This window comes from Pinus tabuliformis, chromosome 1_1 (assembly GCF_031772625.1).
Source record: "Pinus tabuliformis cultivar Carrire ecotype Pingquan chromosome 1_1, CPIR1, whole genome shotgun sequence".
Classification (NCBI taxonomy): Eukaryota; Viridiplantae; Streptophyta; class Pinopsida; order Pinales; family Pinaceae; genus Pinus; species Pinus tabuliformis.
Window position 1 is genome coordinate 470,841,992 of NC_142297.1, and position 11,090 is coordinate 470,853,081.

Sequence of the window (11,090 nt, forward strand, 5' to 3'; positions counted from 1 at the left end):
CTTGTGAATAACTATCACCATCAAAAAACCTAAAAACCCTAGGCCTTGAAACTTGATTTCTAGGGCTTTTCTTAGAGAGAGTTTTGCTTCCTTGAAGCCTTGAACTAGTACCAAGCCTCTCTTTTGAATGATCTATAGCTTCATCACTTTGTGCCTTACAACTAGCATATCTATTTGAAGTGATCTCCCTCTTACCGAGACTCCTCGCATCAGTGAAAGTTCATAAAGGGAAAGGGGTTTTGTTAAGGTGACATTGGGCCTCTACCCCATTGTTAGCACTTTGTCTAGATCTTGTCTTGTAGGGTTTCCCTCTCTAAGGCCTACTATATTTTGTGGTAACAGGGACCATCAGCCTCTATATTTTTTCCTTTTGCAATTCAATCCTTTTCTTATTCAAATTTATGATGAGTTGGCCCATCCTTCTAATAGTACCCTTATTGAAAAGATAATGCCAAGAAATCGTTGCTAACATATTTCCATAATTGTCCTTGATGTCTCTGCAAGCATCACATTCCAAAATGAAATGTTTTTCCAACTCCACTGCCCTAAAAGTGCAAAAAACACACACTCATTCTTCCCAAGCTTCTTTAGGTCTTTTCCACCATCCTGTTTCACACCGAAGTTGTTGTGAGTTAGTTCTTAATTGAGCAATAACAATCTTTGCTCTCCATGGAGTGTTAGCTCCAATGTACTCTTTTTGTTGGAGATCACAAAAAGGTTGAATTTGTGAAAATTTGGCTAACCCCGAATCTTACTACAACAACTGATTTAGTTTCTTCTATTTGTTAAATAGATTGAACAAATTATTTACTATGTTCTACAGTAAATGTCGAAACTAATACACTGAATCACTACTTCTCCCCAACAAAATATAGAATCCCTTCTAAAGAACTGCACTACCTCGACGTGGCTCTGTGATGCCTCTGTGGCACTTACTCCCTCTTTGGAATGTACTCGCCGGAACTGGAAAAGCTTCCTTCGACCTTACTATCCCTACCCCTCTCACTCTGCTTTGAGCTCACTAGCTCTCTCTCTGGCAACTCAACGCTGCTACTCTAGAGTTTGATCTGCCAGTGAAATCGAACTGCTGGTGTTTGATGTGTATATTCTCCAACCCCCATCGAGTTTCTTCTTATAATATCTCGTTGAGACATCAACAGCCATCATTACAACTTAATCGATGGTTAAGATTAACTAGAACTCGATCCATGTCTTTTTCTAGAAGATTCTCACCATGACTTAATTAATACCCCTTAATTAATCATATTTCCTAAGTTTAGACTTGGGAAATATTAAAAACTAATTAATTATTTTTATCAAGTCATCTCTAAGTGGAATTTTCAGAAACGATTTCTGGGTTTTGGAGAATACATGTATTCTAGCCTCTCCACCAAATTTCATGGTGAACACATCCAATGCTACAAAAACTAATACTCCCTCTTAGCGAGGAATGTGTTCTAGTGCTGCAACCCACTAAAGCAACACCCTATCTCTGCACCACCTCCTGTCATGCTGGTGATGTCTGGCTGCTGCTGCCCACCAACTACTGCGCAACTTTGATATACGTTGCATCTATGTTGCTGCTAACACTGCCACACTGCTGTCAACACTACATCTGCACTGCAACTCCCTCTCCATCTGTTGTTGCTGCAACTGCAACAACTGCAACTGAAAAGCATCCAAAATACTAAACCAACCATGGTCAATGTGATGCATCTGTCACCCGAGTCCTGACTGCTGCTAGACTCTGCGCTGTCACTAAAGCCCCTACGCTACTGCTAACTTTGCTCTGTGTCAACTGCACTGCTACCAACTCTGCACTGCGCTGCCTAGTATATGACCGCTACTAGCCACTGCATCTATCACTCTGGCATCTGACTGCACCATCTGCCACTGATCCATCCTGCTACTGAAATACTGTGGGCTCCTGTAGCAAGGTTTTGATTCAAGAGGTGGACCTCCCCAAGAATCCTGCCCATCCTGTAGCTCTTTGGGGCTACAAACCAAATCACCCCACCTCACTCTTGGAGGTATATTGGTGATCATGGCAAACTCTTCCTCCAACCTGGAGGACAACCTGTCGATCTCTGCGGATGTAGCCTATTGATCTTGCTTCTCCTCCTTGTCCTTCTTTCTGAGAGGACATTAAGTGTTGTAGTGGCCAAGCTCACCACATCTAAAGCATTTGACCTTGGAAAGGTCCTTCTTCCTCCTGCGCTGCTCCTGCTGCCCCTTTGATGCGAGGGCCACATTCTCCTCTTCCTTCACTTGCTTCGTCCCACTGCTGCTGTTGCTGCCACTGATGGTGCTCTTCACCAAATCTTGCCTCATCTCCTCCTGCTATAGATCAACCCACATTCGATCCCACTCTAGCAACTTGTCTTTGCCCAAAATACTCTAGATGAAGACCTACCAGTCTTCGAAAACACTGTTTAGAGCTAACCGCACCAATTCTGTAGGCTGAGGCACTGACCCTATTACAGACAGCTGGTCTCGGACATTCTGAATCCTAGTGAGGAAGAGGTCGATGCGCTCCCCTTTCTGCATCCTTGTGCATCTCATCTTCTCCTCAAGATACATCTTCCGCTACTCGGAAGATCCCTAGTATAGCATAGCAAGAGCTTCCCACATCTATCGGGCAGTATCTTTGCCAGCTATGTGAGACACCCCGTGATCTCGAACCCCATCGAGAATCAACCTCTTTTCTTTCGCCATATCCTTCTTGTAGGCCTTCAATGGATCTACATCTGTGGGTACAACTACCACGCTATCGATGTAGGCTTTGAGATCATATTCATCTAGAAGACAAGAAATTCTTGCCTTCTAGATCACATAGTTGGAGGCTCTATCCAACCGATCCTGATCTCTCAACCTTGCTGATGCCATCTCTGCAAAAAGTCGAACTCCTCCTCTTCTCCTCTGCGCAGCTGCTGATTGGCTCTACGCACTCCCTGCTGGAGTGGGCAAATCTGCTCACAACTACTGCTGCTCTACAGTGAAAAATCAAACTTCTGGGCTAGAAGTTCCCTGAGAAAATAATTCACTCAGTGTGTGCTCTTCCTTCCTGCAAGGAAAATACTGTTTCTCCCTCTGCCTCTGGTAATCTTTGATCTAAAAAATTTTATTCTCTGTCGACTCTCTTAGAGAAATAAGTTTTTCCTCTAAAATTGACCCTCATGGCCAAGGAACTGCACTGTCTCTAAGGGTTTCGAACTGTTGCCTACATAGAGTTTCGAAATTCCCCTTCCCTTTTGCTACTGAGCTCTCCGACTTCTATTTGTGCTCTGATACCATGTGAAAATTCGGCTAACCCCGAATCCTGCTGCAGCAACTGATTTAGTTTCTTCTATTTGTTAAATAAATTGAACAAATTATTTACTTTCTTTCTCATCTATGTTTTCTTTCTTTCACTCATGCCTTCAACTAAGACAACTTTAGGCCATCTACCTACTCCCATTTGCTCAATTATTTTTAGATATCTTATGAGACGCGCCATAGCAATTGCATCAATGAGAGCTACCCCTATTTCACTCAACATTAACTCAAAGGAATATGGTGTATTAGACTTTGTCACAAGATGGACGTAGTCAAACTCCATCATTGCACAATCAACCTAGCCATTATTATTAGTAGGGTTTGGTCAAAGGATCTCAAGCAGCTTTGGCCAGGGAGATTAAGAGGGTTTGAGGGCTAGACCTTGGACTCATGAAGGACAGAGTCTTTTAATGGGAATCAACCATTTTTGTGGAGCATGATGATTATTACCATTGCACACGTGGCTTTGTCCACTTATGTTAGTTTATCTTACTTTATTCTAGTTAGATTAGATTTAGTTTTTGTAGACTAACTTATTCATAAAAATAATATTATTTTATTGTAAGGAGTTAAAAGCCTCTTTTTTATAAAGAGAGGTACTTCTTCATTTTGAATCATGATTGGAGAGTGGGAGTATTCTCTTCCCTATGGTATTAATGGAAAATTTCTTGACATATTGGTATTTCAAGTCGATTCTTCTATTCCTTTTATTCTTATCTTTTACCCATAAATTTTTCTTTAAATATTGATTTGCAAGTATAGTTTGGTGATCTCAAAACTGCTTTATTGATCCATTTGAGGAACAAATAGTCACTTGGAAGGGAAATTCAAGGCTCTAGGGTCACCATCTTGCCCTTATTTTCCATCAAGAAGGCATACTATTTTGTTGGAAAAGCCCTTTAGGGGGAAGCTTCAACCTCAGTGTGGGATATTGGTGGCGTCTCGAATGAGTAGCTCCTCCTAGTGAAGCCAATTCCTTGCAGGTTAGTTTTGATTGGCTTGAGTGGGATAGTTTCACCCCTATCTCCTCACCCATCTAATCATAAAGGAAGAGTTGATAAAGAGAAGGTTGTGGTCGCAACCCTGCCTATTACCCTTGAATATTGGCACTAGTTTATGCATCCTTCCATCACCATTATTTCATTTTTCCATTAAAAAGCATTTTATTCACGGGGGTTACTTCTGATATCACCTTGGTCTATATTGTTTAAGCCCTAGTGATTTGCAGGGGACCCCTCTCAAAGTTCGAGGAGATTTGGGCTAAAGAGGAAAGGTAGGTCGTTGAGGTCATGATAGGCAACCTGCCTAATTTCTACTTAGATTATGCAGTGTGGTTTGGAGCTTTCATGACTTTAACGCACAATTTGAGCATTTGGTACCTTTGTCAGGGATGAAGCTCTATCAACTCGGTATTCCAACAACATTTGTGTGTGTATCCTAACACTCTTGCATGGTGATTCCATTAAGGAACAAAGTCCTTGTTCCTTATAGTATTTGAAGACTTTTTTGGATGTATAAGTGAGCACATCTAGCAACTATGAAGGCTCGAGAAGCAAGCTCATCTTGGAAACTCCATTAGGGAATTTTGTGAGGTATGATCAATATTTATTGCAGATTTTTCTTTTAGCGTAAATATAAAATTTTACATGTATAGAAACGATGGAGCTTCCCACATGGCAAGTAGAATGCTATGCTTTGGCTGATTTCTCAACATGTTGGAGTTTTCCCCATGGTAATCCTTAATATGCTCAGAGGTTGTCCTAAGATTCAGTGGAGATGCCTATTTGGCCCAGCAAAATTATTATATATTTGAGGAATTCATTTATAGCAATTCTCTTTTCCACCATGACAAAATGATGAAACTTTTTGCCCTTGGTTCGAAGTGTTGATTTGTGGTAGCGTTGAATGTGCTATAGCCATGAAAATTGTTGGAGAGGCTAAGGCACATAAGATATTCAAGACACAGAAATGGTTTGGGGAAATTCCACCCGGTTGGAAAGATATTAAAATAATTAATATTTTTAATGGGGTTCCTAAGTCTAAACTTAGAAAAATTAAAATATTAATGGGTATTAATATAAAACTCGGTGAGAATGTTCTAAATAAGATGGATCAAGCCAAATCTAATCTTAGTCATTGATTAGAGACTTAATCTCGACCATTGAAGACTCAACAGGAAAAGTATAAGAGGAGGCTTGAGGGTCAGTTAGAGATACACCAAGATTGATCAGTCAGTTCGATTTTCTGGAGCGGGGTTTGCTGAGAAAATTTGAACAAGTGATCTGTTGCAGCGAGGGGTAGTGAGTACATAGCAGAGAGGCAGAGATAGTGCCTGAGGGTTAGCGCAGTGAACAAGAGGCTGACGCAGAGGCATCCAGAGCTACGCAGAGGCAGTAGGAGCCACGCAGAGGCAGTAGGAGCCACGCAGAGGCAACTAGAGACTACACAGAGGCTGAGGGGCCTGTGTGGGTGATGCAGAAGGCCAGAGAGCTGACACAGAGAGGAAGAAGGTTGTCGCAGAGGGTTCAAGAGCTACGCAGAGGCTAGCACAAGGGAGAGGCTTCTGACTCCAAGGGAGCTCCGGCTAGCACAAGGGAGCTGGGTCATTATGTATCCCAGTGTCCCATGAAGAAGAACAAGGGAGAGGCTTCTGACTCCAAGGCAGCTCCAGCTAAGGCGGAGAATGAAGTCGAGATTGATGGCGACTGTGCCATGAGTGCTCATGGACCTCTAGAGAAGAGGTGGGGATACATAGAGATGTAGTCGAGAGGACTATAGAAGGAGGGTAGGATCCTTGAGGTACCCAAACTCTTGGATCATATCGGGCTAAGAGAGCCCTTAACGACAGTAGCAGGATGACAGATGTCGGGTAGAAGCAAGATGCAATTGAGCGATAAGGCAGTGCTAGAGTGTAGAGGTCTGTAGCAGCACAGTGGGAGTTACAACAGTGCGAGAGGCACAAAGGTGGTTGCAGCAGTGTGAGAGGCACAAAGGTGTTTGCAGCAATGCGAGAGGCACAGAGGTGGTTGCAGCAGCGCAGAGGTAGCAGAGGGAGCACAGGATAGCAGCAGAGGTAGCTTCAACATCAGGAGGCTTTCAGACTGACAAGGATGTCAGAATTTGGGTAGATCGATTACTTACTTCTCGGTAACTAAGTTGCAGTGCAGCAGTTAGCAGTGGCAATGTTATGGGTCGCATGATGCAACATGTTGAGAGGGAGCTGCAGTACAGATGTGGCAGTGGCAGTGGTAGAGCCATGGGTTGCAGTACAAGAAGCAACAATGCAGTGGATGTAGGGCAACAGGCCCAGCATCAGCACAGGTACCAGTGCGGAAGGATCAGTGTGATGTTCAGTGGTGGAGCATTACTAGAGCACATTCCTTGCTAAGAGGGAGTGTTGATTTGTGGTAGCATTGGATGTGCTCTAGCCATGAAAATTGGTGGAGAGGCTAAGGCACATAAGATCTCCAAGACCCGTAAATGGCTTGGGGAAATTCCACCCAGTTGGAGAGATTAAAATAATTACTATTTTTAATAGGGTTCCTAAGTCTAAACTTAGGAAAATTAAAATATTAATGGGTATTAATATAAAACTGGGTAAGAATATTCTATATGACATGGATCAAGCCAAATATAATCTTAGCCGTTGATTAGAGACTTAATCTCGGTCGTTGAAGACTCAACAGGAAAAGTATAAGAGGAGGCTTGAGGGTCAGTTGGAGATACACCAAGATTGATCAGTCAGTTCGATTTTCTGGAGCGGAGTTTGCTGAGAAAATTCGAACAAGTGATCTGTTGTAGCTAGGGGCAGTGAGTACATAGCAGAGAAGAAGAGATAGTGCCTGAGGGTTAGCGTAGTGACCAATGAGGTTGACACAGAGGCATCCAAAGCTACGCAGAGGTTGCAGGAGCCACGCAGAGGCAGCTAGAGATTGCGCAGAGGATGAGGGGCCTGCGTGGTTGATGTAGAAGGCCAGAGAGTTGACGTAGAGAGGCAGAAGGCTAACGTAGAGGGTTCGGGAGCTACGCAGAGGCTAGCAGGGTTGACGCAGAGCCTTGGAGAAGCATCAGAAGGATTTTCGTGGGGAAGACTAGTGTTGAGAAGCTGAATATCTGTCTCCGAGAAGAGGTATTACTGCCGTGTGAAAATCTTTTTTGTGTGAGCCAGTTCGGCAACCTAGTTGTACTCAAGCATGCATAATAATAAAACTGTCAGAACTGCTACACCGGTTTTCCCGCATTGGGTTTTTCCGGGGACGATTGTCCAAAAATAATGGTGTCCCTTGTGTGTTTGTTTCAGTATTTCAGTTGATGATCTGTATATGAGTTAAGGTTGCATTTGTGTTTATTTCAGTATTTATATTTATAAATAACTTGTTATAATGGAATAAACAAGTAGGAGAAATAAACCAAATAATGCAATAGGGGTTTCTGATGTGTCAGACTTAGAAACTTCAACACGAAGGGACATGCAATGGACTAGTTTAACAACCTTGGCAAGAAGACGTTTAGGTCTTTCGCAGAATTTTTTATGGCATTTTTTTTACAATGGAGTTATGATGATGAGGAGGATTGGTTTCCCACTGTCTGACATATGAGAAGGTTTTGTTTGTGGAAAAATCTCATGGATGAAAGTTCTTATGCAAAGGAGGAGAAAGCCAACCATAAGAAAGAGCTTGTACATGATGATCTCAAATCAAAGGATCAAATCCATGATGTTGTGTAGATGGACAACAAAGAATTTACAACGCAGAATTTTAGTGATGGTGATCTGGTCCAAACAGTGGACAATATTCCAGATTTGAAAATAGATAACAGCAAAGAAAAGATTGCAGATTCTTTGAAAATTTCAGATCTAGCTAGCAATGTTGATATTTTTAGCCTTTCAGTGAGCCCAACCATTACAGATCTTGTGAGAAAATTGGTTGAAACTGAAATTTCAGATCTGATTTCAACCCCTTGTGTGGAGAAGAAATCAACATTTTCAGCCATATTGAAGATGAAGGGGCAACTGTCCAACAGACAAATAATGGAGACCAGATTGGTTATTATATTAATCTAGCTAGTAGCTATATCAGCCCACTGTAAGAGTATATTGATACATCTCGTAGCTGTTCCTTTCTGTTTGTAGGCGCACTGAAAGACATGGTTAAACAAGTGCATAGGTGCATCTTCAGCTTGCTAATCACAAAGATTTCTACATACAACCAGCAAAATTTCAATGTGTTTTTGTTTATATGGTGATCAAGCACCGAGAAAGAAGGGAGTGGATTGATGCCATCTTAAGGTGGTTACATTGGACCTTTGATTTCACTAAAAAAATCCCATTTCAAGTAAGTTATAGTAGAGTAGCAGATGAATAAGTCCATTTGGGCAATAGTTCTAGAATTTATTTTTTTGGATGTTCACTGATGTATAGTAATGCCCAATGTTGATAATATCGCCGAAATATTGGTGATATTTGGAATATCGTGTTATTTTTCGGCAAGCCGAAATATTGCCGAGAAAATATCGCGATATTTCCTTGCCTGAAAATATCACGATATTTCCAAAATATCGCGCGATGACCCAAAAAATCACTGGGCAGGCTGGGCCATGGCTAGAAAAAGCAATTTTGGTCATTTCATTTGCTCATTTTGGTTTTTGAGTCTTGGAGAAGGAAGGGGAAGAGCTTTGTGGTAGTTGTCAAGGAGAGATTGAAAATCAAACAACCATTATCACCACCAACTAAGAATTTTTTCTGGATCAAAGATTGAAGAACAGTGAGACAAACTTTATTTCTTCCATTAACATGTATGTTCTTAAAAACCCCTATGTTAATGATTTTTTTCATAGATTTAGGATTATTATTTCTTGCCTCTTTTTTATCAACATTTTGCTTCTCTGTTTTTTTTTTCCATTTCCTATGATTTTCATGCCCTTGAGCCAATGCAAGGGTTTTCTCCATATTTGGACAACAAGCTTCATTTCTTTTTTTAACTTTTCTATGCACCCTCTTATTGCCATTTTTCATTCACATTGCAAATAATGTAGTAAAAAAAATATTTTTTAAAATGAGGTGGTTAATACTTATTATTTTTTGTGTATGGGTGTTTAATGCCATTTTTTTTTGGTGCCCTAGGTTTGAATTAGTTCACTACAAATATGCCAAAAGCCTTGGACCCATTTTGGGAGTATGGGGAGTCTGATGGTGGGACAAATCGGGCATATCTATCATGCAAATTGTGTGGGACCAAGATGACAGGAGGGGTTACGCAATTGAAATACCATCTGGCTAGACTCCCTGGACATGATGTTGGGCTTTGTACGGTTTCTAGTGCAGAGCTTATACAGAAAGCTCTTGAAGCAATTGATGAAAAAGATAGAAAAAAGGAAGAGGAAAAAAGAAACAAGGTTGAACATGTAGGTAGATCTTTCGGGATATCTTCTTCTGATTTTGAGGTTGAGGGTAGTGGGAGGGGCTCCACAGTGTCACCTGGTAATGCTAATGTTATTGGGAGTGGGAGGTCATCATTTTTTGTTCCACGAATAGGACATGGAGCAAAACCTTCCATAAAATCAGTTATTAAAAAAAGGGAGAAGCAAGAAGCAGATAGAGTTATGGGGAGGTGTCTTTTTTGGAGTGACTTACCTCTCAGCATCACCAAAACCAATCCATTTTGGTAGCCAATATGTGATGCTACTATTGTTGTGGGCCCAACGTACAAAAGTGCTACATATGAGGAGTTGTGGGGGCCAATTCTTCAAGCAAAAAAGCAGGACATCAACTCTAGATTGGCGGAGTTGCAATAGACATGGGAAGTGTCTAGATGCACAATGATGTCTAAATTTCTTGGTACATTGTCCTAAATGTACCATGTTTATTAAATCAATGGATGCATTAATACATATAAAAGATGCAACAATGATATGTGAGTTGTTAGATGGGTTCACCCGGGAGATTGGTGTGCAAAATGTGGTGCAAGTCATAACAGATAATGCAACTAATTATGTTTCTGCCAGTAGGATGCTTATGGAGAGGCACCGCACATTGTTCTGGACTCCATATGAAACACATTGTATCGATTTGCTGCTTGCGAATATGGGGAAACTCTCCTTCATCAAGGAGGTGATTGATATGGCTAGGAGCATCCCTATGTTTATATATAACCATGCTTTTGTTCTTAGCCTCACGAGGAGATACACTAGAAAAAAGGAGTTGCAGTGTCCTGCAATCACACGTTTTACCACCAACTTTATTACTCTTTCAGTCTTTTCTTCGATGCCAGTTTGAGTTGGAGAAAATGTTTGTTTCTAATGAGTGGCATGATTGTAAATACAACATGAGATAGGATGGGAGAGCCATTACAAGAATGGTGTACACTGACACATTTTGGCAAGGAGTAGAATAAGTGTGCTCAGTTAGTAAAGGTTTTGAGATTGGTAGATGGGGACAAGCCTGCAATGGCTTATTTGTATGAGGCCACGGATAGGGCCAAGGAGACTATTCGTTCTTATTATGTAGACAAGGGTTCTGTTGGGCTTGATAGATATATGATGTTATGGGATGTGATTGATAGTCGGTGGATAGGGATGCTTCATCAACCCATTCATGCAGCAACACTCTTCCTCAACCCCACATTAGCATACAAATGCACCTTTGATTTTGATGGCGAGGTGATGGAAGGGCTCCATTCATGTATTCAGAGTATGGTACCTAATCCTAAGCTTCGTAGCAAAATCAATTGCGAGATACAATTTTATCGGGATTGTGTTGGCCTATTAGGGAAAGAACC